The sequence below is a fragment of the Phasianus colchicus genome, chromosome 21, assembly GCF_987193195.1.
Source record: "Phasianus colchicus chromosome 21, bPhaCol1.hap1.1, whole genome shotgun sequence".
In the NCBI taxonomy this organism is placed as follows: Eukaryota; Metazoa; Chordata; class Aves; order Galliformes; family Phasianidae; genus Phasianus; species Phasianus colchicus.
In genome coordinates, this window is record NC_143456.1 from 10,397,812 (window position 1) to 10,425,054 (window position 27,243).

The 27,243-nt window shown below is 49.2% G+C and overlaps 1 long non-coding RNA gene across 1 annotated transcript in view; it reads right to left on the reverse strand.

The window, feature by feature from the left end:
* Positions 1–4,413: 4,413 nt before the first annotated feature.
* LOC116227892 (uncharacterized) overlaps positions 4,414–27,243 on the reverse strand; it is a 96,874-nt gene continuing 74,044 nt past the window's right edge. The window contains exons 3-5 of the long non-coding RNA XR_016459217.1: positions 15,098–16,121; positions 5,996–6,307; positions 4,414–5,326 (exon numbers count right to left, since the gene is read on the reverse strand). This is a non-coding gene — a long non-coding RNA (uncharacterized LOC116227892). The remainder of the gene's footprint in view (positions 5,327–5,995; positions 6,308–15,097; positions 16,122–27,243) is intronic.

Consider the following 27,243-nt stretch of genomic DNA (forward strand, 5'->3'; position numbering starts at 1 on the left):
GCACTTAAAATGTAAACTTAAATAGAACACAGGCTGTAATGAATCATATACGCAGGCAGAAGGATCTAGCCTCGGCACAGAGCTGTAAGGCTGTTCTTACTGCCATTCGTTTGAACTATGCCTTATTCCCAAAGACCAGGCTTGGGGAAGGAGACACTGACATGCTGCCAGTTGTCATCCTGCCCCAAAATGTGACCTAGATGTTTCTTCATCACCCCCAAATCCTGCATTATCACTCCTGTGAGGCTCCTCCCTGCTTGGTGCAGCTCCATCCCCACACGGCATCACTCATGCATGAGCCAAGCAGCACCCAGAGAAGCCCTGCAGGCAGAAGACAGCCCTCTGACTTTTACTACAGACCAGTGTTCTCACCAGGGCCAGGATGTGAAGGGCAGTAATAAAAGGAACAACAACAAAAGCATCGAGTCCATTCAGAGCTGAACAAAACACATTTTTTCATCTGTTGAAGCCATTAGAAGGGAATGGAAATTCAGCTCACTCTCTTCCATCTCCCAGAACAAGAGCATTGGACAAGGGGAAATGGTTTGAAACTAAAAGAGGAGAGATTTAGATTGAATATAAGGAAGTTCTTTATGGTAAGGGTGGTGGGCATAGGCTGCCCAGAGAGGGGGTGGTGCTCTGCAGACAGTCAAGGTGAGGCTGGAGGGGCTCTGAGCTCTGATGGAGCTGTGCACTGTGGGGCAGTGGAACCCGATGGCCTCTAAAGGCCCCTTTAGCTCAATTCCATGGCTCTGCGGTTCTATGAGAGCTCCGGTCCAGGACGTTCTGCCTGGAGGAAGCCCCAGAAGTGGTCCCAAAGTGCAGCACCACGCATGGTGCAAGCTGCTGGCTCCTGCTCCACAAAAGAAAGTGTGCATTTATAAACAGTAATCCCTCCACAAAGAAAACAGGAGTCTGTGGTGTTCCATGATTTGTATTGATCTATGTCACTCCAAAGCTTCTCACCACATGCTCTTTTAATAACTTAGCAGTGAGATGAAAAGCTGCTTTCCTGCTGCCAGAGGAAGGTTAATGCATTATAAAGGAGAGAGCATTTGCACTTAATGGGTGAATTCTAAAAGCTTTGCTGGATTTCTTGAAGGCCACTTCTGGAAAGTTGATTCCCATTCAGAGAGCTATTGCTTCTTATAACTCAGCTGTGCAGCACTGCAGGACTGCCCTGAGGGAGCACAGGGTGAGAGCTGCACCGCCAGGACCGACCTTCACAGCACAGCAGCACCAGAGCCTGAGCACAGAGGGACACAGCGATGGGCACCGGCCCACGGCAGCGCGGTGCGGAGCAGCGCCTGCAGCTGGCAGCGCCTGTGCGACGGACACAGCACTCCCACCACGGTGGCTGCAAGGAGAGAACTCGAGCAAAAAAGGGCTTTGCACAAAGATGGCCATAAATCTCAATGTGTTTACAACAGAAGACTGACCAGAAGAGTTTATTAAATCTATAAAGGATCTGATGTATATCAAACCGCTACATAAAGTCAATACTTTGGAAAGAAGCAGACAATAAATACTCTGCAAGAGGCAATATTTCTATCACAGAGAAAGCAATCACATAAAGATTAGGAGACCAATTTCAATACTGAATGTCAGTCTGCCGTAAGGAGACATTTATTGTTTCTCTGAGTTATCACAGAGGAGAGAGATAGCTGTAACACTGCGCTGAGCCGAGCTAGCCACACTATCGAAGTTAGAAATACTTTCACCTTTTAAAAATCATCTTTCTGCTTTGTAAATATAAGGGCATCCTTTCACAGGGCAAAGGGAGGAGCAGCACAGCTACAGCTGCCAGTGCCTCCCAGCGCCCCGCGGTCACAGCTCTGCTTTGGCCTGTGATGTGGTCTCCTTCTTTAATGGAACTGTTTCAGCTCCTTATGCTATGTGGGCCATGCTAAAACTGCATTTCCCTGTTAACACTGCTCTGTAATTAGCACCACTGGATCAGAACTGGTAATAACACCGTCTGCATTGCGCTGTCAATTACATTCGTTCTGCCACACAAACCACGATGCACTGCTGAATGCTCTCTGCTACTTTGATCGGTTGACAACCTGCCTCTGATCTTCCCTCTGTCAAGTCCCAGCAGATTGTGTATCTGCTCTCCAATTGACACAGAATGCTTATTACCACAGAAAAAGAGAAAAGAAGAATATTCTTGTTTACGCACACAGCTTCTGCAGCACAATCCGGAAACCTCAGAATTACCACTTACTTTGCAGTTCAACTGCTTTTGGTTATGGGAGAAGTTACGCCAGGAGCAGCCCTGTGCACAGCCCCATGCACAGCTCCACACACAGCCTGGCCTCCCCCCGTTTCCTCAAGCAGCATTCCCTTCCCCTCTGCCCTGGCAGCTCCTGTGCAGCGAGCACTGGGAGCACCCCTGGCTGGCACAGCACCGCGGGCAGCCCCAGGGCTCTGGGCACAGGGTTGGGCACACAGCCCCCTCCCCATCCTGTGGACAGCACTGGGAGCAGAGCTGTTCTCCAGTGCCACCTTCATTCCATCATTATCTCCTTTAAAAGGCAGAAGTTGAAAATGAGATGCAGAGCCAGTGGCCCCTTTTGAGCTATGGTTATTAGCTATGTTGAGGATGAAAGCGGTATGACTCCCTAGATAAATACACAGTTCATTAAAAGTGCTCCGGATCACTATATCCTCCTGATCAAAAGCCTAAATCACACAGCTGTGACATTAAGGAGCTGTGCTGTACGCAGAGCTGAAACAGGACAGAGCCTGCATGCCAAGAAGGGACAGAGGGGCAGTGGAAAGTGCAGGGGTGTAGGAGCACAGGGATGTGGGAGCACAGGGGTGTGCAGAGCACGGTGCCTGGCACTGCAGAGGCAGCAGGGTGTTTCTGAAGCACTGAACACGCAGAGGCCCCACAGCACACAGCCACTCTGTGCAGATGCTGCTCTCCCCACTGCACCCATCCCAGACCACATGGCAGGAAGTGCAGCACCCGCAGGACAGCAGCTGGGGAACACAGCACCCAGCATCCCCTGCACCAACCGCAGCAGAACCAATCTGCCCACTACTTCATTCTGAAGTCAAAGTGATCCTCAGCACAACGTCAGGGCGCGCAGCTCAGCTGACCTGCAGTGCTGCAGCCACATTCGTCACCAGGACAGTGTGAGGGAGCCCAGTGCCACCAGGTACTGCCAAGCCAAGGCACTGCATTAACACTGCCACTTGCTGGGGACTGCCTATGCTTTTCATTTTCCTGGGCAGGTGCTCATGGAAAGGCATGGCAGCCCTGGGCTGAGGAGTGACACCAGTGTGAGCCCTGGGCCGTGTCCCTGCGTGCACCACTGCTCTGCAGAGCTCTGCCTGGCTACAGCAAAAGAGCTTCAGGCTGCCCTTCCTGCTCATCCCTCTCAGAGAGCTCTCATCTCGGCACTGACAAATTGAACGCAGCACTCCTGTGACTAAGATGGATGGCGGGTGTAAGTGATACCCATGGAACAAATGGCTGATCTGTGTATTCTTCCATTCAGGATTAGGCTAATAAGATGTTCATTTATGGATCTATTACTCAGTCATTTAACTGCCTGAAATAAGAGGAGCAGGCAAGTTCCACCATCCAGGCATTGATTTCCATCTTCTCAGACTATGTTCTAGCGGGGGGTTTGCTAAGGTAATTTAGTGGGACGAATCCAAACCCTCATTAAGCAGACACAGCGCTTTTAGACACATGAGAGGAGCCAGAGATGTCTAAAAGATTACAGTGGCTGTGTTCCTCCCCATGTTTTCCCACCCTCCCATGTTACGCTACAGATGCAGTGAGCACTCACACTGCTCCAGGAAGTGGACCAGAGGGAAAACTCAGCTGGGCTGCACCGCGGACTGGCAGCCAGTGGCGTGCAGGACAGCACCGCGGGGCTGTGCCAGCACTGCTGCAGCTCTGTGCCCCACAGGCATCGTTCCATGCACAGCCTATGCTGCTGCCAGCACAGCTCATTCCTGAGCTGCATTTTCCAGGTGCCTACAGCATTGGTCTGCGTGCAGCTGGAGCCAGGCCTGTCACCGTCCCTTCACAGTGTCCTGAAGATCTTTTTTTTTTTGGCATTCTGTCGCATTCAGGATTTCCTGCTGTGTCAACACTGCTTAGAACTGGCACAGCATCTCCACACGCTGGATGCTCCTCTAGCTGCCCACTGCAGCCAGAGCCACACAGAACACAGCTGTGCTACAGGGAAAGGCTGTCCCCAGGCTGGTCCCAGCAGGCTGCCGTGGTGCCAATACAAATGTGACCTCCAGGGCCTCCGACCACTGCAGCACTTCCCTACAGCTGTGCAGGGCACCAGGGCCGAGTGGGGGGGACCGGCTGTGCCCTGCAAGGCCCACAGCAGCTGCCATCCCACTCCCACCAAGTGCTGCAGGCAGCCCTGCTGCCAGCCTTGCGCCTCTCCCTGCTCCTGGGACCTCAGGTTGCAGCTCACCAGTGCTGCCCTGCACAGCCCATTCTGTTCCACTGCTTCCAAAATGAGTGCAGATGACTGAGCTGCAAACTCGTAAAAAGCTCAGCCCCATGTTAATTTCTCTCTTTTGCATGATGTATTTAGGAGTGTATCTATTTTATTTTTAATCACAGAATAACATCCCTCTTGTGCAGCCTGGCATCTTTGTGCTGTGCTGAGGGCCTGCTTGAGCTCAGGGAACAGCTCAGCTGACCCCAGGGAACAACAAACAGACGGACACTGCCGCAGTGCCCGCAGCCTCGCACCTCCCATCTGTTACCCAAACACAGGTTTGCTCTCACCCCCATGCAGACGCTCCCAGCCCTCAGCCGGGCACACAGCCCTGCTTGTTTAGCTCTGTGTAAACGGCACACTAATATTCCCCTTAACTGCTGCACTTAGACAGCTTCTCCCTACAGCTGTTAATCATATTAAAAGGTATTGGATACATAATTTCCTTTAATTATATAAAATATTGGTGGCTTCCTTCCTTTGGAGCGCTACGCAGAGTGCATTTCGACAGCAGTCAGAGAGCTCGTAATTGTTGATTTATGCCCTAATTGGAAGACACCTGCTTTCTTTTTTCTTTTGATTTTTACTTTGAGTCCAAAATTATTCCGCACATGTCATCATTACATTCATCAATACGTGCTTTGTCTTCCACAGATCCGCCTAATTGCCTTTCTCATTTAGACAACCCTGGAGTTATTTGCTAATGAACACCGACGCGGCACAGAGGATTCACACGTGGTGCTGTCAGCAGGTGGAGGAGCAGGGAAAGGCGCTGAGCGCCCAAAGCACACCGTTCTCACTGGAGGCCACAGCCAACACCACAAAGTGCCTGCAGAAAATGCCTGAGAGGACAAAGTGAGGGAGAGAGCGTTCAAGGCAATGATAAAAGGAAAGTTTAAAGCTTGTATTTAGATAAATTGGCTGGAAAATTTGATCCACACCATCTTTCAAATATGATTATACAAACAGAATTTGCATAAATATTATAATTAAAATTCTGCCTATAGCATAATAAAAGAGGGAAAATACTATTAAATGATCAAGGCATTTGAATGTCTGAAATATCACCGTGTGATGTTTCATGCTATCCACTAAATAAGTAATTTATTGCAAAACCTATCAAAGCAAAAGGAAATTAAGTCAGATAAGGCCGCCTTTTATTTTGTAGTTCAGTTTTGCAGAGAACGCCATTACTTTCAGAGCACGTTTGATTTTTTCCAAGGAAAAAACTGCAGGCAATTCAGCACAGGCCCTGCGACACACGGGGTGCAGCAGCCCCAGCAGTGGGCGTGGGCACCATCAGCCCCCATCAGGACAGGGCAGGGCACAGCCGTGCCCCAACACCCCCACCTCCAGCCCATAGGCTGTGCAGCATCGCTCCTAACGGCGTCTGCAACACCAAACATTTGTGGCATCACTAACATCCTGGCTCACCAGCACAAATAGAAGTTTAAATGGAATTCTTATCAAATCAGCCTCTCATCAAGATCGCACAGCGCCGCACACACCACCTTTTCAGAAGCTGTGTACACCACGGCTGCAGGAGGTGCGAGCAAACTCCAGTCAGACCACTCGGCATCTGGTGCAGCGCAGCAGGCGGCGGTGGGCTCAGCGCGGTTTGGGCAGTGGGTGCTCGGCAGGATGTGAGCACACAGCTGGCAGGGCAGGGGCAGAGCCACAGCCCAGGTGTGACACAGACACGGCTCGGCCCCGTGGGTCCCTCCCCACCTGCAGCGCGCAGAGCAAACGGCACGGCACAGCTGTCTGAAGGACTCAGCCCCAACAGCAGCGCGGGCGCCTGTGTGACAACCTGAGAAATATTTCTGCAAACATAATAGAAGAGATAATGGTAATTAGGCCAGCGTTTTGTGCCATAATGTTCTTGAATGCCTACAAAAATACAACATTTTCAGCAAAAGATAATTGAAAAGATTATTTGCCTTATCTAAAATAAGTTTTTCCCAGCCTCAGCACATCTGTTACCAGAGTCCTCGCAGACGTTTGCTGCGATGCCACTCGGTGCTGTTTGTCACTGTGAGAAGGGCTGAACAAAAGCCCCGATGTGTTGGTTCCATTCGGGTCTCTCTGCAAGAAGTGGCCCAGCACCGCATGGCTCACATGCATCCCTCCCTGCACACACCTTCAGGCAGTTGCTGCCACCAAGCTGTGTGCGCCAGGTTCCTCACGGGACACCTTCAGTGCAGCAGGCGAGGTGTGAGCTCAGACACGGCTCGTGTTAACCCCACGCACCCCACAGCAGCCATGCTGACAAGAGCTAGAATCAGACGATCTCCCAGGAGTAAAGGACCTCCGTGCTTACGGAGCTGACAGGTGAGCAAACTTCTGCAGGGGCTCCAGGTGACATTTTAAATTCTGACCACTTTTCCTTTTGCAAACACAAATCACCTCCTGAAATTACAAGCAAATAAAGCAGACTTCCCAGAAACTGGCAATTTCAGTGATCTTTAATTGCTTTATTCTTTATAAGGGAAGAGAATGATCAGCGGTCGAGGGAAAAAAAGCCCTCCCAGAAATGGATTTCTGCATTTCTCCCTTTTAATCATCGATGGGAGAAGAGCAATGGGGAAGAGATGGCACTAATTCTTGTTGTAAACTACTCTGGGAACGTATTTTGCTCAGAGCCATTAGCAGAGAAACACATTAACAGGAACAGCCAGTGGTACGGCACAGTCCAAACGTACACGAAGGTCCGAGTCCTTTATAACAGCACATTTTCTCCACATTTCTCACTTCTTGTTACGAGGTCTGAATGGGTTCGTGCCCCTCCAGGCTTTCAGAACCCCTCAGGAGAGGAGGAGAGTCCTCAGGAACAGCTCCTGGGCTGAGCCCCCCATCCAGCGCCCATCTCTGGCTGTGCAGGTAATTTTGCTCTTAATTAAACAAATGCCACAACGACACCTGGGAATTGGCAGCTACAGTCTGACCAAATAAGCATTATACCTCTGTTAAAAGAAAAACCCTCGCAATTTCCCTAATGAAATTTCCACTCAGATAAGATGGAACAGTATAAATTTGCAAAGCAAGAAATAACCCAGGAAGACCAGCAATTCTGCCAATGTATCTTTCTTGCAGAAAAATACTTAAGCTAACAAGGAAAAATGAAGCTGTAGACGTTGCAAAACAAAATCAACATTGACTGATTTTCAGCTTGGCTCTGCAGACTGCTGCTCCTAAGTAATGACTGGGAAAATGCGTCCAAACTTCCCTTACTCATTTGTCCCTATGCTGTCCATCCCAAAGTGACCCTCACAGAGCCTTCCACACCAGGCAGGGAGCCCTGAGGGCACTGCACCCAGCCTACAGCACAGGCCCCACAGCAGCACTGCCCCTTTGTGCACCAACAGGGCTGCCCTGCCCCATCCTTCCTGCAATGCAGTGATGCAATCCGTCCCTTTTTTCTTCTCTCTCTGTTTTCTTTTGTTTCAACTCTTTGCTGCCTCACAATGACCTACTTTTGCCCACAGAGGAGCTCTGCTTGCCTCTGATGTTGGTCTCCTCCTTCCCTCTCATCTGAGCTAACTGATCCCAGGATTGCGGGTTCTCTCAGGATTCAGTTTTTGCACTGTTTACCTGCACTACAATCAGTACAACGAACCCATGAGACCTGATAGGGTTTTCCAGGTCCTACTGAGCAAAAACCAGCCAACAGCAAGCACTGCAACAGGGCAGTGGCTGGTAGCAGCATTTCCAACTGCGGCACTCACAGCCCCAGGTCCCCCCAGTACTCCAAGCAGCCACCACTGCCACATTTGTTGCACACATTTGGTGTATTTCTGCATTATTCTCAGTGATGTATTATTTATGCGAAATAAATATTAATCAATGTCAATAAATATTCATGCACCTATAAAAAGAGAACGGCAATAAATAACGGCCAACAAGTGACAGCATATGTCCTTCCACTCGGAGAACTTGGCAAACAGCATAAATATCTCAGCCAGACGCACACAAACACAGCCTGACTCCATGTCTCAGCCGTAACCAGGTGTAAACACTGCTACAATCAGCAGCACAGCAATGGCTTCGCAGAAGCACAGCGATGCGGTTAATGGGGTGACCCAGGGGTGCGCTCATGGAGCAGGACCGTCTGCCTCCCTGCTGCTACAGGACTGCTATGGAGCATCGGCACTGCCGACCCGCCCCAGGATGTGTCGCTGCAGCAGCGCTGCCCGGCGGTCCCTGCAGGCAGAGCGGCTCTGCTGGGCCGAGCTCCGCGGACACATCTCAGACACCGTTCGCCAGCCACGCACCTCTCTGCTGGCACCACCGGCTCTCACCTCCCGCACAAAAATACACGCTGATGCGTAACCCCGTGCTCGCCACAGATGAGTTACACAGCAGCACTGGCGCTCCACACCAGCAGAGCTGCCCCACTCTGCACCGCATTAACATCGCCGCTCTCCCGGTGCGGGCGTCCCTAAGGAGTCTCCGCACAGCTCTGCTGCCACGCGGGGAGCCGAGAAACCCGCCGTGCGGCTGTGACACGGCAGAGCAGCGGGGGGACAGCCGCAGGAACACGGGGCGGCAGGAGGCAGCGCGTTTCGCCGGGCCCTCGGACACCGCGCCGCCGAGCAGCGTTGCGATTCGCTCCTGCACGGCGCCCGTCCGGTCCGCAGAGGGCAGCAGCATCCGCAGCCCCTTCCTCACCTCCCGCACCACCTCCCATCGCCCTCCCATAAGCAAAGCGGCTCTCGTCGGTCCCTCTCGCGCCCGACGGCCACCAACTATTTTCAGCCCAGCCGCCTCATCTGCTTTTTCAGGCTATGAAAATAACGGAAGGTGTGCAGCAGTATTTGTGCAGTGCTGCGTTGATTCCTGCCACCAAAGATTTACTTACGGGTGAAGAAGAAGGAATAATCAGGGTGAGAGCACTCAGAGAAGCTGAAAGCCCACCAGGAGCTGTGGGGGGGAGGAAGCTGCCGCTGATCAGTATGTGCCACCATATGCTGTCATAATTTCAGATTTCCTGCGTGTCTCTGGGAGCCTCCAAGGGCTTTTTGCGCTCTTCACTCAGTTTTGAAACTTGTGGCTGTTCTCATCAATAAAAGATTTGGTTTACTCACTGTGGCAACCATGTAATGAAAAACAGGTGCAGCTACATAGTATTTCTCTTTAATTACTGTTTGTGGGGTGAAAAAGAAGAATTATTCTGCATTGTTGGAGCAGGATGAACCACCTACTAATTACAACCTTGATTTTAACTCGGGTGATGTTGCATAACATTCTATTAATGAAGTAAATACTATTGCAGGCTGTAACCATTTTCCATGTGCTCTCCTCCCCAGGACAGGCACATCTCAGCTGTGCATTTCTCCTCCACAACATCCAGTCTGGAGACACAAAATACTTTTGCTCAGAATTCAGGATGCTGGGTTTTCCTCCCCAGGATATCTTCTCCAGCACCAAATTGTTTTCGTGACTTATGGGTGCAGTACATGAACCCAAGAAAAGTCGACTGCTGTTATTTATCCATGCCGCCCTCCAAATACAGGCTGCTCACCAACACTCCTTTAACCATACATACACACGAATGGATCTCTGCTGGGCACTGTATCTGCTAATAAGTTTCCTGACAATCAGCCTTTAATTCCTGGCAGACTCCGATGCCCAAATCGCACCAAAAAGCAGCAGCACACAGAACTCCCCACCCACAATGGGGTGTTAGCACTGGTGGGGCTGCACACTCATGGTGAGCCACGCAGGAGGCTCCAGCACCACTACATCATGCATAGCTGTGCATTCAGCAGATCCCCTGCTTTATTTGCAGGAGTTTCACTTGTCAGAGCACTCAGAGGAAGAAGGGGAGGCTCTTGGCAGAATGAATGCAGCCAGATAAACAGAGGCTTTCACCATTTAACTGATGAAGTTCTGGGATTCTCTTCTCTCCCTCCTTCCAGCACCACAGCCCTGGCAGCACACTGGCACTGAAGATTGCAGCCCCCAGGCTGAGGAACAGCCCTGGTGCTGCACCCATAGCCCCAAACACTGCTGCACCCAACACAGCACCCCATGGGCACTACTCCCACCTGGCTGGGCTGTGAGCCTATTGCTGCCAGCACAGAGACCCCATGTGCAGCTGATCAGAATCACAAAACTGATGTTTCTACTGTTGCAAAGCACTGTCTTGCTGGAAACAGAACTCCGTTGCCAGTGCTGAAACTAATAACTGTATTTTGAGAAGACTGGAAATAGAAAGCCCTCAATCTGCCTACTTGTACTGCTTTGGCTTTGTTGAAGCACGGGACTGGGGGATGGGGCTGGCTTTGAAACAGTCCCTTGTTTTGAAATTTATTATGCTGGTATTTATCACTCACATCATTGGAGAACACAGCATGGCACTGAACAGAACTCTGTTCTGTTGGTATATCAATATTCACGTAAAATACAATTGAAGGAAGCTCTGATTTTATTGAGCAGAATGACTTGTGTGCAGCAAAGCAAAGCCATTTAGAAATGTTAATAGCCCTGTAAGCCTGATTCCTCTTTTGCTGTGTTCCAGTTGAGAACAAAACCCTCATGCCTGCCAAGCCCCCACAAAGCCAACTCTGTTTCAATGTTTTTAGAAGTGGACTGAACTTCCCATCACATCCCAAAATCACCATCAACTGGTGCTGCCACATCAGCGTACCCATCAGCTGCTCACGATGCTCACCCAGGCCATTCAGGGAAATAACCATTTGTACAGAACCGTGAGAGTGCACCAAACTCCCCACTTATTGGCAGTCGCAGCCTGGCTGCCTCCCACAGCAGCGCTGCACAACGGGCACAGGGGGGCCAAGACGAAACTGAAAACAATGAAAAATGTAATTGCATGGCTCTCGTACCTGGGAACTGACCAAGGAAGGAGATCAGAGCAGGGCAATGGGGAGAAGCACACAGCAGGCTCCAGTTGCAGCATCCCTCTGCCACAGGAAGCACACGGCAGCAGATGCTGCGCCCAGGCTGAGCTCACAGCCCCATAGCAGGCCATGCGCCCCAGCCCCACAGCTGGAGGTGGCGGTGCTGAGCGGGTCACAGCCTGCAGGGACAGCCATCCTCCTCCAGTGCCTCCCTGCATAGCGAACCAGGGAGGGAAGCACGGCCCTGGTTTACAAAGGCTGCCACTCCAGCCACCCAGATCCTCTCTGTGCCACTTCACAGCAGAATGAACCCACGCAAAGCTGCAGCCCTTCTCGCTGCTAAGGACAAGGGGTGATGGCAGGGACCTTGTCCCATTTGGCATGGCAGCTGCAGAGACCAGTGCCCATATGGGTTCTGCAGTTCTCTGGAGAAACTGCCCAGAGAACTGACAGAGAGAGCAGGGGAAATCTATTGCCTGAGGCAGCAAACACGTTCAACTATGCTTTACTTCATAAGATATATGAAATCCTCTGACAGCAACAATAGATGTTTATTACACGTACCCTATACTATGTAGACCAACACTACTGCCTTGCACACTGCCCTGCACTCAGCAGCTGACCTGTCTGGGGACTTGAAGTTACTAATACTACATAATGCAGGAGGTTTCTAATACAGATTTTTATGTATACAGAATCCTAAGAAATACTAATAACAAGAAGGGGAAATCCAACTGCCTGCTCTGATGGTTTGAAGCACAGTATAGATTAATTGCAGCTCTCCAGAGTTGAAAACCAACCCAAGAATACATAATCATCATAGATAACTGCTGAACAAAACAGCTGTTCAGGCCCTATTACATATATTTATAGCAGTGACAATTCAGGAAAAAAAAAAGATACTGCTTTACAGAGAGTTAAAAAGTGATGCAATTTGCAACACACACACACAGGCATTAAACAACCATAAAGCTTCCCTGCTGCATTGGCACAGTATTGTAATATATGTTGGCATTATGTCAGAAAAAGCAGTTTCCCAGACTCAGCCACATTAATGTTCATCCTAATGAACTCTCTGGAGGAACTGTCATAAATGACAGAATATCATAAAAGAGCTTCGCTTCCAATAAAGGCCAGAGATAGCATACACAATGATTATATTCAAGGGACAAGCTCTGATCTGTGATGTTCCAAGGCAAGGCAGTGATATTTCTGGTTTATCAGTTATTCATTGGGTTAAGCTTGTTCCTTTCATCTCTGCAGTAGCATTTGAAGTAGGAGTCATAGTAAAGAACTTTAAAGATGTCCTCTAAAGTTATTAGAAATAATAATTGAAATAGTTTTTGCCTGACAATAAAGTCAATGGCTGAAATTATTCAAGCTTTTAGAATCAGATAATGAACTAAGTTTCTTCCTGCTGGTAATCAGCTCATTTGGTTGCAAAGATCTTCTTAATAAAGTCAGCTTGATTAACTCAAGCCTAGTTAAAGAGGGTTGCTGAATGTTGTGCACTTGATTTTTAAACAAAAAAAAAAATGCACAGTTACTGGGAAAGAGGAAAAGATGGGATCGTATTTTCACCAGGAACAGCTGGCATACCTGCTCTGAGCTAAGCAAGGCTTTCTGAATAGTTAACATGGAGATGGGAAGGCTGGCACCACTTCACCTTCCCCAGTGGAAAGTTTTGGCTCCAAACCCATTTGTGGAGAGGAACACCCCCTGAGCACAAGGAAACCCCATGCTGGGACATCAGAAGCTCTGATGGATGCCAGCAGCATTTCAACCCACCGAGCTGAGCAGGGCCTGAGAGCCAAATGCTGCAGCCCTGCTCTAGGGAATATCAGATATATCAGATATCCCTATGATGGGAATCGCTGCTGCTTTACCCAGGGGAGAGCCATACAAACCACACGTGCATCTCAGAACTGACCGCTCTGAAGCAGTCCATCTCCAAGGCCATGTGAGAGGCCTGTCTCTTCCAGCACACCCTTTGCTAAGTACTAGCACAGCAGCTTTGTCTCAAATACTTACAAGCTTATTACCTTCCTACCATTGGATGCCACTGCAAAAAAACTTAATCCAGCAAGCTCCTGATAAGCATAACAGAAATCACCAATGCCTCACAGACTGTTTGCATACTTCACTTTGGAAACATAGGCATATACCTTCCCCATTTGTAATGTATGTTATCTCAGGATGTACTGCATTGCTCACTCCCCAGCAGCTGACTGCACACTGCAGCCTGAGCCTCTCCCAGTACCCAGCATCCAAACAGCAGCCACTGCTGCTTCACTCTAAACTTCTGCCTCCTGAGGTCACAGAGGTGCTCCCAACAAAAAAGCACAGCCAAGTCCTGCTTCATGTTTTCCCTTTCACTTTTTCTTGAGAAAATGTTTACTGAAGATTAAAATGCAGCCAAAAACTCAAAGAAAAAAACAAACACTTTCTTCCAGGGATCTGGTTACAAACCCTTGTGAGATGACCATGCCCACATACCCAATGTTGCACATAAAGGAGAACCACAGAAGCAAACAATAGCTGCAGGATCCAGAAAGCCAGCCTGTCTCTTATGCATTCCTGCAGTGTTCTACTGCTGCTAAGGTTGGGGAGGTCAAGGAAAAAAGCTTTGTAGTGTCCACCCTGCCCAATAGAGATTCCAGACTTGGAGAAGCAGGATGACTTACGTTGTCATACCCAAAATATTTGGGTGACTTGGTAATTATTCCAAATCAGGCCTATCATCTCTTTTTGAAAAGAGCAATTCTATATAAATTGCAACTGCTGTCTGTTTTCTAAAGAAACAGATACTGAAGTGTAGGATGCAGATTGCGGCCCCCACACCACAAACGTATGGAACACAAACCCACAGCACAGGAAGAAGCAAACTGACTCAGCAACTTCATCACTCCCACGGCCAGCAGAGGACAGGGCTCCTCACACCTACCAGCAGCCCTCGGCAGCAGCACGTGCTGAGATAATGCGGATTCATTCTCCTCTCTGAGACCGGGACAACAGCAGCAGCACAGACGGGCTGCTCCCCCACCTCCCAGGCTCTACCACAGTTCCCCAGGGATACAATCCCTCCTCCATTCTTACTCTTTCCTTGCTTTCTTCTCTGACGCCTACAAAGGAATACACAACACGTGCTAATACCCCTCCTGCGACTTCAGAGCCCATCAGCAAGGTGCAGTATCCTCATTTAATGACCTGGCCACCTCAATCGTCCCAGCAGCTTCAGCAGTTACAGTCTGACGCAGTCAAAAGACGAGCGAGTCCCACAGCTTTCCTGCCAGATGCCGCCCGGCGCCGCGAGAGCCTCCGCTGCGCATCTAAAAGCGGCTAAAGAAGAACCGGTCGGCGGCACCGCGACGCGAGCAGATCCGCGGCGCTCAGACACGCGGGTTTCATGGCTGCCTCGAGGCACCGCCTGCGCTCCGCTCCTCGCCGCGGAGAAAGCCGCCACCAACGAGCGCTTCGAGCCCAGCTCACAGCAACTACCACAGCGCAGCCCTGCTGGAGCGGTCAGGTCCGCCTCAGGACAAAGAAGTTCCGAGAGAAGAGAAGCGGGGCGGCTCCCCCGCCACGTGCCGGCCGCATTACCCGCCCCGCTGCTGGAAGGCACAGAGCACACGGTAATTAAAAACGTAATTCCCATCCTCTGCCTGAGACTCGTGTGGGATTTGTGCTATTAAATACCGTAACGGCAGCAGGAGCAAAGCAACGAGAAGGTGCTACAAAAAGAGGAACACTCACCCGTCTCCGAAGAACTGGGCTTGTAGAAAAGCTCCACAAAAGAGGGATCTCCAGGACAAGAACCATCCTCGGTGGCAGTCAGCCCTTAAGTGAGCTGAAAGAGGAACCAGGCTACACCCCCTCCGGTCATACAGCTGAATTGCCTCCACCTGTGCTCCCAGGGCAGAGCAGGTCCTTTCCCCAGGTGCTTCATCAGTTCAGGCTGTGACTCAGCAGTTCCCATACCAGTACCATCACCTTTATGCAACGAGGCTGCTTTACTAAATGAAAGTATATCAGACTCTGAAATCGCAAAGCGTTGCAGCCTTTACCCACATAACGGGTTTCAGAAAATATTCTGGTGTAAGGACCAGAGGAAAAGCATCCTTCATTCTCTAGAAAATACCTTAAAAAGCAGATGTGAGAGAAAATTGACACCTTTTAAATATTATACCTGCTCTGAAGTGATATTCTTATATAATTTTGTTTCAGCAATTAAGGTGACGCTTGTCATTTATGTGAAGTTTGTATATGTGTTTTCCTACACCAAGATGTTAAAGCCTCCTGTTACAGAGTGCCATTAATCAGCGAATTTCCAAGGCTCAGGATGGGAGTACCACTCCTTGCTGTCCAAGCAAATGCCGTTTACTTTTTACCAATTCTCTGCAGTGTTCTTAGTGGAGATGGACCAGGAAAGCCCTCCAGTGAGAACAAAAAGAAAAAGGATTCTTCCCACAGCCACCAAACGGCCTCCATGTTCAGAGAAAAAATTTTAGGAGAAAAAAACTAGTGTGATGAAAAGTAATTGGAAAGCTGCTGGAACTGGGTTAGAATGATTGTCTCTGGGGAAAGTGTCCATTTACCAGGAAATAATGCAGCTCAATGTCCTGGGGACCAAGGAATGCTGGGCACAGCGATGGCGCACGCCTCTGGGAGCAGCTCCGGGCTGACACAGCACTGAGCTCATGGATGTGGGCTCACCTGCACTGTGCTTCTCTGTCCTGCGGGCTGCCACACGGAGGGACTTCCAGAGTCCTCTGAGCCGCTGTGAAAAGATCCCACAGAAAAGCCAGGCATTAGCAACAGATGTGAGCAAGGGATATTTGTGTAACTTCTGTGTCTGAATGATTACTGTGGCAATTTGCAGCTCTAAATGTAACCTTTGATGCCTACAGACTCTGTGTTCCCCACCAAGGAGGGCTCCTCCCTTCTGCCCTGGCTCATTCTGCAGTAATGTTATTCCAGGAATTCAGTATTGAAATGATTTGTTCTTTTAATTGGGTTGCACTGTTTTTAATACAAGCGCAAACAAATAGCTATAATGTTGATACTGCAATATACACCCATCTCTCTTAGAGAACACTGCGATACCAATTTCCTCCTCCATTTTGTGATAGGCAGCATCGGCTGCCTCCAGTGCAAGTCCCTTACACCAATCACCACTTTGGCCTTGCTTTGATGTAGCGATTACATGGATGGAGACATCACTGTGAGAAGCAGCAGAATTGAATGAGCAGTTCGAGAAATAGCCGCAGAAAAGCAGCTGGAGCAAAGCCTGCAGGCTGAAAACATCCAGCGGCACATACTGAGGCTCTGCATTTCTCACAGTTGCGTGTGATGAAAATGGTTTGCTACATCTTTTGGAGGACAAAATTTGTTTTTCTCTCATTTGCATTCCCCACACAGACCTTACAAATTGCAGCAGGCTGAAGGTGACAGTGCTGCCCAAGATGATGCAATCAGGCTGTGGAGCTGAGCAGAGCCCACTGCTGGGCGCTGTTACCGCAGCTCAGGGCTGTGCTGTGCTGAGCAGTGCTGGGGCTCACCCCCAGTGCCCACCTCCTGCACAGTTCAAACACCCTTATGCCTCCCTCTAAAGCAGGATTTGTCTCATGCTCATGGATGCTGTGCTGCTGAGTGGCAGGAAGGTGGTCTTGGCCAGAAGTTGCCATGGGGTCACAGCATGTGCAAATCTCTTGGCATCAGGAGTGCACAGGGAGGCAGCTGTGGCCCGTGAAGCACCAGGTTACATTGACACGGAGTACAAGTGAATATTGTCACGTAAATAACGACCACGTGGCTCTACGACTGCTATTTGTTCCCCAGTGTTTTGAAGTTTGCACTTACAGTCACTATAAATGACTTATTTCTGAACCTAAATCCCAATCAGAACTACCCATAGCAATATTCCAGCCACAGGCAGATGCAATATAATTGATCAGGACATTGACACACAAAGATACAAGCAAACGAACATGATAAACTGCCAGGAACTGCAAGGAACGCAATGTTCTCTTTTGTAACAGCGCCTGGCAGGGATGGTTATTCTGACTTTGTTCTCGCGTAGACAATAGCTGCTCAAATCACCCAGGAAGCCAAAGCTTCCCCCAGCAGAACAGCGGCAAAACGCAACGTGTGCCCGCAGACAGCGCTGCCCCTGCGGTGTGGGCCGGGGGCAATGCCGGAGGGGCTGGGAGGGAGGGAAGCAAAATACGTCTGCAGTGGGAGAATCTTACTGCTTCCCCTACGATACAGCCGGGATTAAGGCTAAATAACGGAGATCAAAGTCATTCACCACGGATAACAGGCCGTAACTTCAGTCCCAGCACATTCAGCAGCCACGGGCTGCAGCAGCGGCACACGCAGCCCCGCAGCCCCGCACGGGCGCGTTTCTCGCAGCGCAGCCCTGGGATGGAGCAGCTCGAGCAGCGCCCACCGCTCCGCCGTCACCGCGGGGCTCTAACGGCGCTCAGGGCGCTAACGGCGGGCAGAGCGGCCCCGGCACGAGGCGGCGGCGCGGAGCACCCGCAGCTCCAGGCGCTCAGCCGCTCCCTCTTTCTGCACGGAGCCGAATCCGGCCCAGCGCTGCCCCTGCAGCCCCTGGGCACAGCGGGCCGCTCCGGACTCTGGCAGCAGCCCGTAAAGCTGAGTAGAGAAGCGGGGCAGAGAAGGGAGCTGGGCACCATCTCATGCATTTTAGCCGCAACAAATCCGAGCAGAAACTGCAGAGAGCCTCTGCACGCAGGCTGGGCCAGCGTTCCCAAGGCATGACCGACGACTTCATTTAGAAGTAATGCTACAGGAGCATCAGAAGACCCGGAGGAGTGACAGAGAACTGCCCGTTCTGCCCCATGTGCAAATAAAGGCTGTCAGGATGATGTCTGCACACAGCTGTTCCACAGTGAGCACAGGGGATCTCCCTGGGTCAGAGGAGTCTCACCCGACCTACAGCGAACACAGGAGTGGGACAGTGGGGGGTGCACAGCCAGCGCTCAGCAGCTGATGATCATCATGGAGAGAGGAGTGAGCAGATCGTTATGCTTTTGCATTAGGTGAGCTAATTACAGAGATGGAGGAAATTACAATCAGTGGAAAAATGAGGTAGCTGCTGTCTGGAAATGGAGAAACGTCCTGTTGGCCACCACAGACACAGCGGGGTGTGCTCAGCACTGGGATCACACGGGACGAAGCAGAACTGGCTTTTTGAAGGAGGAAAGTAGAACAGAATAGAAGCAGAAAAGGCATGGAAGCTCTGGTGAACCCTGAAAATAAAATCAAAGTACTTTGGATATGCTCCTCCGTGCTCCTTGCTTCTAGGAGATTGTGATCTTATTTTTCTTCTGCTTCTCATCATTATGCAGCTCTTCAGATTAAAGCAACATCCATGAAGTTGCAGTTCTCCTGTGAATAGATATTTTTGTTTCCATTTGCTGGTGTGTTTGGAAGTCAGCCTGCAAAGATGTTCCTGCCAGCTGGGGAATCCCAGAGGACATGTTCCTTCCTCTGCTTTGCTGGCAACCGTGAGGACAAATTATAATGAATGACCTCTTTTCTCCCTCCCTCCTGCACCAGCTGGCTGCCGTACCCCTTCCCAACCTCTGCCTGCCTCCGCAGCTAAAACCAAATCTTATTTCCTAGATAAACAGACTTCTTTGGGCTTCTCAAGATAATGCGTAACAGGAAAAAAACAAACAAAAACACAACAGTACAAAGGAAGTATTTGCACAGCCTTCCCTCTTTTAAATGTTCTTAGTTTGTTGTTTAGAAGCTGCTGAAAAAAAGCCCTTTTCCTGTCTGTTAATGCCAGGTCTGCACAGCGCTGGCCATGCTGAGCTCCATCAGATCACCTTCAAACAGGGGAAGGGGCTCTGGGATTTCTCTGACAAAACTGTTTTGCTGGAATAAAAACAGTCAGTCAGTCTTCAAAAACATGTGGGAAAAAAACCGACAACCAAACAGATTCCTCACAGTTTCTGATTGACTGTGCTAACCGAATTCGGGCAGTGCAGGACGGCCCAAAGCCCCCCCTGCTGCCAGCAGAGCCACAGGCAGCCGTTCTGCAGAGCTGTGCCAGGCCGAGGCTCTCCCCCACCATAACACCCTTCTCACATGAGGTTTTCTCCATTTTCAGTTGTTTTGGTTCAAGTGGGAATGGTAGGTTACTTAGCAACTGAAATTAAAGTTCGATTATTGCATTAATATTGATGCTATCATTGTCTGAATCACAATTCCAGTAGGATGAATGATTTCACTTTTTAAAAACACTGATTCTGGAAAGATACCGGTGTGTAGGCAATGGGGCTGAGTTCCCACTGCCACAGCAGTCAGCAGAGCTGCTGGGTGAGCCGGGGCAGGTGGAGAGCAGAACAGCAGCAGGAAGATGGGGCTCCAGCAGAGCTACCTCAGCTCAGTGCGTGGGTTCAGGATAGCACAGAAACATCACTGATTGGAATGAGCTGATGTCCTCCTGGCACAGATGTCTCCCGATGCCAGAGATCAATCAAGTTGTCAGTTGCACGTATTGCCACAACCCACAGGGTGAGTGGGCTCACCTTTCAACTTTCTGAATGCTAAAAGCCCCTAGGAAATTAAGTCCTGATTTTCTTTTTCTTCCTTTGCTAAATCCTGTCACACATTTCAGTTAAAATGTTCAAAACTGTCTTTTGGCAACAGCTTTTCACTGTCACTACAGTGCTCATCTTTCTCTGGGAGCTCTCCTGGCTTCATTGAGACTAATTCTGCAGACACAAGCTCCCAGCACACAGAGGACAATGGAAATCGGATTTTGCTGTTAACAAACCAACTCCAACCTGGCTGTGGGCTCAGCAGTAGCAGAGGGAAGAAGGTGTTGAGCTGCTGTAACACCATGGGAAGCACAGCAGTGATGACAGAGCAGCAAGGTCCAAGGCTGCAGCAAGTGAGGATTTGTTCAAATAAACAGCTGTGGGCACAGAAACAAATGAAAGAATCTGCTTACCTTCAGGCCTCGAGTAGGCAGGGATCTCCAGCAAGATACCCTCACCTCCATGCCAACCCTTTGAGGAGGCCTGGGAGGGGGCAGGCAGATCCTGGCTCCAGCCCCCCCGGTCATTCAGGTACATTGCAGCTGAACTGCTCTGGGCTGGCCCTGCCTTCCGCCAGGTGCTTCATCCTGGTCTAAGCCCTGATGTAGCATTTCTGCTATAGCTGCCTTTGTTGGATGAATGCATCCCCCTCCCTCCACCTGTGTCCATGAACAAAAGCTGTTGTCAACTGGTGGTGAATAAGCAGAAATTACCCAAGTCTCCTATGCTTACAACTGGCACCAGTAGCTTTTGTTTACAAAATGACACAGTGGTGTTTGCAGGTTTTCTCTTGGCTGAATTCTGCATATCCTCATCTAAAATCTGCCCTGGTGCTCATGGGAGCACAGCCCCTTCTGGAGCTCAGCCCCGCAGCCGTGGGACACCTCAGGGTACAGACACAGAGCCAGGAGCCTTATCAGGGGGTGCTGGGCTGATGTCAGGAATAGAGAGCAGTCATGAATGCGGAGCTCCCTTTAAACAAAGACTGACTTGGAATGCTTGCCAGATGAAATGCAGAAAATAGGTTATATAAATAACATTCTGTGAAAATTTCTTTAATGATGGTGCGTTGACATATCTTTAAGATCATAAACTTCAGTCTTTTTAATGTTTTTGGTAGGACTTGTAATGAGAAAAGACAATTCTGAAGTCCTGACATTAATAAGTCTATTGTAGAAAGGTCACCTTCCCCTAAGAATGTTTTATTATCGGTGGAGCAGAATAGCTCTGAATATGTAATGACTTTTATCTGATGATTGCCCTGTATTCTCTTCTAAAGGAAGAAGGCTTCAGATGTTGAAAATTTACATATAAGCACTGAAGTGTTTGGCAGCAGAAAAACAAACCGGTTCAGAGAAACTAATTACAAAGCGGTTATAAAAGGCGCATGAAAATTAACTTCTGATCTTCAGACATCTCCAGGAGGTACTGAAAATCACCACAGGACACACTGACCCCGGGATGCAGCAGGGCAGCACTTGGCTGCAGGAACACGTGCTGTGCAGCTCCTGTTTCTGTACAACTGATCACAAAGGATGTACCTCATCTGTGCTTTGTGTTTGGTGTAAAACACCGCCGCTCACACGTAGCAGCATACAAAGGATCAGGGGGCGCGCAGAGAAAACAGGACTTAGTTTCAGTTATACTGAGAGCTGTGGTGAACCACTACATCCAAAAACTGCGCACGGAGCCACGGCGGGCTGACGGCCGCTGCCCCTGGGCGCTCACAGACCGTGAGAGATGAAAGGGATGGAAGGGACGGAAGCCCGCGGCCGGGCTGCGGGGAGCACAGCGCGCCTGCGGTGCCGCTCCGACCCAGCGCTCCTTTCCCACGGGGTTTCCCAGGAGAACCGCTGTTCTGACACAGCTACGCCAAAGCTTGTTTGTTGCCTTGAGTCATTAGATTACATTGCACCTAATTACTCCCACCCTACCACCGATGAAGGTTTTCCAACAAATGCTGCTTTTGTTAAGAAACTGTTTTCATATACTGATGGTTTTATCTTAAGATATAACCATCTTTTCAAAGACCATATAAACAGCAGCATGCTCCATTTGTCAGGGGGCATACAGGGAAAAGTACATATGTAATCCATTTTTTCAAGAAAAAAAAAATGTTTTTCTAAGGGTGCTGTCTGGGACAACAGCTTTGCCTTGTGGGAAGGCCATTTATGAGGGGACTAATTAAATGAGTTTCATCAGTGAGACATCGTGATGCCAATCATCAGTAATTCAAAGCAAACCATATGGGCAGAGTAACAGAGGATGCTGCAGCACCGGACCCTGGCAAACACAAGTGGGTGGGTTTGTTCCCTTTCATCTCCTTACTTGGAAGCAATTATTAGGCTGTCAGTGGTACCAGTGGACCCAGCCAACCTAACCCTAACAACTCCCCTGCTCATTTCTGTTTATCCCAGCCACGTGCACTCCCAAGCTTGTTCAGGGACGAAGAACCAAGCAGCACAATTCACTGCCCAGAGAGGTGATGGCATCTCACAGGCAGGGCTCCAGAACAAACATCCATACACAACCAGGTCCAGCGGGCCCTGTGCGGGAGACAAAGGCTCTCTCAGCATTCCCCACCTCCCACCAAGATGGCCCTTTGATTCTTGTCACACACCGAGATCTCAGAGAACGGAACAGTTTTGAGGCATGACAGAGAGAGGGGATGGAGAAGAACCCGAGTGCCACGGGGCAGGAGGGGCAGCAACGGAGGACATTTGAGTGAGAAGCTGCTAAGATTTAAACCAGAAACAGGACTGGGCTGAACAGGGAAGGAGAAGCAAGGACAAAGGCAATTCGCCTGCTGTAAAACTGAGAAGATGTGGCCCTCCTGCAGCTATGAATCAGATTAGCTGAAGTTGGGCTCTTTAGGTGCTTCCAAGCATGTCCTGTGCCATTTGCACCAATTACAGGGCTGCCGTCCAGCCTGCCTTCCCGTTTGGAGCTTAATGTGAAACAGGAGGAGCCTTAATATCTTTCTGTGAGGAAATGGGTATTTAATCCAATTTTTCCAAATCCTAATTGCATCCTTATTTTTCCTAATACTGAGCTGATCAATGAGGCAGCTCAGATTTCACCCTGGCATTTCAGCACACCATAAAAAACAGCAACAAAACCCACACCAGGCGCAGCAGCTGTTAGATAGGCTGCTCATTCACAGCAGCACAACTCAAACGCCACGTATCACAGAGGGGTTCGGCAACCCACGCTCTGTGGAGCAGGGCGGGCTGAGCAAGCAGGGGAACTGCCTCATCTGGGGCTCCTTTCTGCTTAACTGCATTGCATTGGAGCCGGTTTACACTTTCTCCTTTCTCACCAGTGCATCTTTTCAGATGGAAAAAATCCTGTTAGAGTGGCTGCATCCCCAGAACACAGTTAACTCAAGAATGAAGCAGTGACATTTAAGGTCACAGGCACTGGGGAGTTTGTGTTGAACTGAGCTCCCTCGTGTCTCCAGTAAAGAAGGAACAGCGACAGATTAAGACATTTTTATGGCTTCTATGAAAGCTGCTTCATTTTTCAACCTGCCATGGATGAAACACTTCCTTAATGCCTTTTACATCAAAGAAATAATTTCTTTATGTGCCATCATCCCATCTGCTTTCCATTCCCAATCTCTGCTCCCTTAGAAGGCAGAGCATCAATTGGTATTCAGTGAGGAAATTGTCATTACCTTTATTAATTATATCACACTATTCAGCACCCGAGATATGGGAATTACTGCTCTCTGTGCCACACAAATGGATGCAGATCCCATCAGGAGAGACCAGAAGCACCGCCTGCCAGTGTCAGATGCCTTCTGTCAGCACTTCTGGGGTCGGAACTCTGCGTTTGGGGGCACATGCCATGGGGACACTCATTTTTTTGTGGGCAGAGTGGCAGAAGCACAAAGCCTGAGAAGCTTTCCTAACACACAGCAGAGCTCAGAGTGGAACATGAGCACCTCACATTCCAGTGTCTGTTCATGTGCTGGACTGCCTTTCTATTATTATCGTTTTAGTGGCCACAAAACATCTGTAATTTCCAGCTTGTCAGCATACAAAAAACAGTCTGCCTTTTAGCATATTTGTTGCCCTCCAGAAAAAAAAATCCCTCTTACCAACGATTCTGCACCGCATACATAGAAGACTCCTGCACAGCTACCTGGGCTGTAACCTGCAGAATACAGCAGCACAACAAAAGCAACAAGGCTGACACTTGGTTGTGGAAGGACTGGGCCACCAGAGCTTCTCCCTGTGAAGCTACCAGCTCCAGCGGCTGCACTGAGGGGTGAGAAACCCCACACTGCATCAGAGCAGAATAAAAATCAAGTAGAATAGTGCTGATCTTTTGTCATTGCAGCCAGTTGTGTTTCAGTACCCCCATGTATTTCCAAAGAAACCTGTAAATAAGAGCCAACCCAATGAAGTTTGATTTACCTTTACTCATTCAGGCCCCAAATATTAAGCACAGTGTAATCCATGCAACTGAAACTGGGCTGGGGACTTCTCTGTGACTGCAGGAAAGGGGTGAGACAGAAGTTCCTGCAGTCTCACTGCTTTCGTGTGTCACAAGCACTGAACTTGGGCAGTGCGGAGAGCAGCAATGCAGCCTTACGACTGACATACAGAGAGGGGGGATGCTGCTTTCTTTTGTCTCGTGTTTTACATATACATTAAGAGGAATAAACCTGGGGCAGGACATACCTGTGCCCCATTTCCAACTGCACATTTTGGTTTTGAACCCAGAGATGAACAGACTGCAATGTAGTGAATTGTTGTGATAACACTAAAAATTCAGGGGAACTCATTATCCAAATTTAATTGCTCCTTCCAAAATTCTGTCAGACTCATTATGTTGGTTCCCTTTCTGACATGGTTTAAGCTCCTCCAGAGAGCAGCTGTACCGTAGCAATAATAATGATTAAATTGCTGTCTAAAGCTTCGCTGGCCATCAGAAATAAGTAGAGTAAATTCACACTCGCAGCCACTTTTAAAGACAATTATTGTGCCATAATGGCAGAACTTATGAGACGTCTTTCTGGAGTTCACGAAGCACAGACACACTGAGAACGCAGCCCTGCTGGCACTGCCCACAGAGCTGAACAAAACCTGGGCTTCCAGACATATAAACTGTAAGGAAAAGGGCTGCAAGAAAAATGAAGTCTTCACAGGTTCACGTGGAAGGCAGGAAGTATATTCAGTCACAGGTATGAAGATGGCAGCATTTCTTAGGTAGTCACACAGCACTGTGAGAGCACAGAAACAAGCTCTGGTAGCACAGCCCACGAGGCCTCATTTAAGAAAACTCCTCAACACAAACCCACGTGGATCCTCTTTGCAAATAAGGGCCCGGCGTGCTGAGCCCGGCAGGACAAGTCATGTATGACATGCCTGCTTCCAGGGTGCGTTAAACAGAGCTACACACAGTTAATACCATCAATCAAATCTGTAAATAATTCCAGCAACTCATTAACAGTAGGAGTGAAATCACTGGAGCTTCACCGGTTTATGAGCCCTATGGATGTGTGTCCATTTATCTGCTAAATCGTGCCGTGGCTTTGCTGTGTACAGCAACTGCTAATGCAGAGATGCTGCCAACAAGCTGCACAGAACCAGAACAGCATTCCAACTGAAGTTCCACTTCTGCACCCAGGGGTTAATTGGGACACAATATACAAAGTCAGTGCTAACTTCTCCTTAAACTGTCATTTTTTCCACTCAGACTCAGCCAGGCTGCCTTCAGCTGCCCTGGGAAGTCACAGTGAAAGGGCAAAGATCTGAACTGCACCCGGGGCACACGATGTATTTGGTGCTTTGAAGCACTGGGTACGTCCCAGTGTGCCTTGCTAAATAACACACTGCAGTGAAAAGTTACTCTGAATTATTATTAACAAGCACTGCACTGTTTTAATTAGCCCCCTGATGAATTCTGGCCAAAGAGTGGGGACAGTAAATTGCCTCCCTCTGTGAAATTTCCATTTTGACTTTAATGATAAAAAAAGGCTCCAGATGACACGAGAAGCACCAAACGCTCTGTGTTCTCTCAGAGCTGTGGTGAGAGCTGATGCACACAGGGTGCCCTGCTGGGAGCTCTGTGATGCCCCATCCGCTGCAGCACTCAGGGCTGGGCCACCCTGCAGCCAGCAGCAAACAAAGCCCTGCATCATCTCGTGTCTGAAAGGAAGGCCTCATTAACTCGCATGTTTCTGACAGCTCCGGTTTAGATGAAAATGTTCAGCCTCAAATGTCACCCCCCAAAAATACAAGACAAAACAAAACAAAAACCCCACAATGCTGCCTTACTGTGCCTCACCAAACAGCAGCGCTCACTTGTACCCAGGGGAGTGAGAAGGGCTTCCTGCACTTCTGTGCCAGTCCCCCCCCCTCAGTGTCCCAGCACTGCTGAGCGGGGTCTCAGCTCTGCACAGCCCGGGCTGCTCCGTGCTCAGCATGAGAAACGCACACATCTCAGCTGGGGTGGAAGTGATGCCAAAGGATGATTTGCCAGGGCCATCCTCACACGCTGGCTCCATAACTGCAGTAAAAGTTGGACTTCATTTGGTTATATTAAAACTGCACTGACTTGTGTAATACCTGGCAACTAGGTCAGAACTTGTGCTGCAGCTACAGAAAGGAATATAACTGTAAGTCATGTAAATATCCTCAGCCCAGTCAGCAGCACAGGGATGTACAGCGCATTTCTCATTTTAAGGACAAAGCATATTCCCAATTAGTGCTTAAAAGGAAGCTTAAGTCTTTGATTCATCAACTGAAACAAATTGGAGGACTTTTGCAGGGGAAAAAAAAAAACCAAAAAACCAAAAAAAAAACCCAACCCCCCAAAAAACCATCCCAGAATAACAAAATAGCATGGGTTAGAAACAAGGAGAGGGGGAAGAGGATATGGGAGGACACAACGGAACACTGCAGCACCATGCAATTATGGTCCCAGTGGAACTGCATCATTTCTGAAAGTTAAGCTTATACATAAAGATATTCAGGAGGGTAATGAAGACACAGGGCAGCCACGTCCCAGGGGCTTAGCACATGTAAGGACAAGAGGATTCACTCCTTAATAAGGGCTTCTTATTATTTGGGATTAGGAAATGGCTCTGTGTAACTCATTTATACTTTCACATCATATTTGCTTTCAGGGGGAGACTTCTGAACTGCCTAATCGCCATCTTGCTGCTCTAAGATGATCCCGTTGTGTTTTCTGCCCCTTTCTCCCTTCTAATTCTTATTTATTCATCTCTACATCCTTTAAGCACATGAGACAAAATGCCCTCAATCTTAAAGTCCCCTTAATTCTGAATCCCCTGAAACAATTTTGTCTTTG